We start from the raw sequence: 2500 nt of genomic DNA, 5'->3' as shown, positions 1-2500 counted from the left end.
TATGTTAAGAAGGAGGTGCTAGCATGTTGGTAACGTTAGGCAGGAAAATACGGTACGATTTCTTCACATTGTGTCCATGCATTATGGATAGCGACACTTGCTCTGTAAATATGTAGCATCGCTTCCATTCGGTACTCACTATTGTGATGAGGGATTTCTCATTCAACTTAAAAGACGTCAACAATGATCGCTAGCTAATGAGCTAACTATTTAGCCAGCTAGCCCATAGGTCTCGCTACGGGTGTTGGGAAGGGACAAGTAGGACCATCACACTCAGGAACGATTAAGAACTTCCCGAACACGCCTGTAGATGGCGTCAATGCGCCGAGACTTTTACCCAAAGCGTTATCAGTGCGGACTCCAGGAAAAGTATAGCCTGATAAACCAGCCTAAATGGATTGGATGTCTAATTTAGTCTGGCCTCGATGAATGGATACAACGGAACATTGTTGATGAGCACAACCCGTTGTCTTTCAAACCGTGTCTGTGCCTATAGGACAACGCTCCATCAAAACCCCGCCCCAGAGCCCTCTGCCCCGCCCGCGTTGATTCAAAACACATCTCTGCGTTGTGATTGGTTTAGTTGCCATCTGCCAGATTCAGGGCAGTGTTTTCAAAATGTTCAGTGGTCCGAGGCCAGACCCAAATGCAGGCAAAACATTTTGCCGTCCAGCAGTTGGCGCTGGTTTTCCAGGCTAGGAAAAGTAGGTTAATGTTGCTGATGTGAATGTCTGAAATATCCCTTTTGGCTCATGCTTGAGAGATTAGAATAATGTGTGTGAGGAAGAGTCTAGTTTAGGCTACTGTTGCTGTAGTTAATCAGAAATGCCACAGTGGTCACAATGGAAACACTCTGACTGGAACACACACACACACACACACACACACACACACTGATAAAGGACAATAAAGTGAACCTACTCTAGTAATCTAATCTAAGATATTGCTTGGCAGAAAAGGGAGCGACCTTGACATGGAGAATGTATAGCATTAATGCCCACATGACACAAGAATGTATAGTATTAACGTATAGTACACACACACACACACACACACACACACACACACACACACACACACACACACACACACACACACACACACACACACACCTGTTGAGTAGTCCTGACTTATGGTGTGTCTCTCTGTTCTAGTGTGTATTATGTTTATTCCATGTGCTTGCTTCTGTGCCGGTGTGTGTGTGTGTGTGTGTGTGTGTGTGTGTGTGTGTGTGTGTGTGTGTGTGTGTGTGTGTGTGTGTGTGTGTGTGTGTCTTGCCCAAGTGAGCTGGTTTAGTCCTCATGTGTGTGTGTTGCCCAGGTGAGCTGATTTAGTCCTAACCCTTTTTACAGTCTATGGTCCTAACTCATGTGTGTGTGTGTGTTGCCCAGGTGAGCTAGTTTAGTCCTGACTCATCATGTCTGTTTGGAGTCACAACACCCATTTAAAGGTCATCTCTGTGTGTGTGTGTGTGTGTGTGTGTGTGTGTGTGTGTGTGTGTGTGCGTGTGTGTGTGTGTGTGTGTGTGTGTGTGTGTGTGTGTGTGTGTGTGTACACCGTATACTGCACATTACTTCTGAAGGAAGTAACGGTTTGACTTTGAACAAACGGAACCCTGTTACTGACATAATAAGCATATATGCCATGACAGTACATAATGACCATTACAATACACCAGTTGTGTACTTTGTCTGGTGTGTGTGTGTGTGTGTGCACGAGTGTGGGTTGGAAATTATTTGGGTTGACTGAATGTTTCTTTTCCCCTGATAAGCTGATTGTATGTACCAGGGTAAAGAATCTAGAATTGATAAAGACGACTTCTATGCATGTGTGTGTGTGTGTCAGTATGAATGTAGGCTATTGATAAAGAGGACTGGTAGCCTTGAGCATGATCTCCTTAACACAGCCAGACACAAAGATAAAACCACGTGTGTGTGTGTGTGTGTGTGTGTGTGCGCGCACCTGCACGTGTGTCTGAAAACATTCACTACCAGACAGTGTTGGAATAGAATACTTTTTTGATCCCGTGAGGGAAATTCGTTTCTCTGCATTTAACCCAATTTAACCAAATTAGTGAACACACACAGCACACAGTGAACACACAGTGAGGTGAATCACACACTAACCCAGAGCAGTGAGCTGCCTGCCCAACCAGCGGCGCTCGGGGAGCAGTGAGGGGTTAGGTGCCTTGCTCAAGGCACTTCAGCCGTGGTGGACTGGTCGGGGATCGAACCGGCAACCCTCCGGTTGCCCCAAGCCCTAACCAGTAGGCCACGGCTGCCCCAAAAGTTACTTTAGAAATGTAATGTGTTACAGTTACAAGTTACTCTGTTTAAAATGTAATAGTAGTGTAACTATTTGAATGACTTTATCTGAGTAACGTAACTAATTACTTTTTGATTACTTTTTTGATTTTTTACTGTAATGATATAGTCCCCAAATCCATGCGAAGATTTCGGCCTTGGTCTCCAGGCTGCCGAGCAGTTCTGTACAAGGCAGA

General features: G+C 45.0%; 1 protein-coding gene across 1 annotated transcript in view; it reads right to left on the bottom strand.

The window, feature by feature from the left end:
• sgf29 (SAGA complex associated factor 29) overlaps nucleotides 1–237 on the bottom strand; it is an 8844-nt gene extending 8607 nt beyond the window's left edge. The window contains exon 1 of the mRNA XM_062526674.1: nucleotides 140–237. The gene's annotated coding sequence lies outside the window, so the exon portion shown is untranslated. The remainder of the gene's footprint in view (nucleotides 1–139) is intronic.
• Nucleotides 238–2500: the final 2263 nt, after the last annotated feature.

This window comes from Sardina pilchardus, chromosome 22 (genome assembly GCF_963854185.1).
Source record: "Sardina pilchardus chromosome 22, fSarPil1.1, whole genome shotgun sequence".
Taxonomy (NCBI): Eukaryota; Metazoa; Chordata; class Actinopteri; order Clupeiformes; family Clupeidae; genus Sardina; species Sardina pilchardus.
The sequence above is the reverse complement of the archived record's forward strand: the minus strand, read 5'-3'. Positions and strand labels throughout refer to the sequence as shown.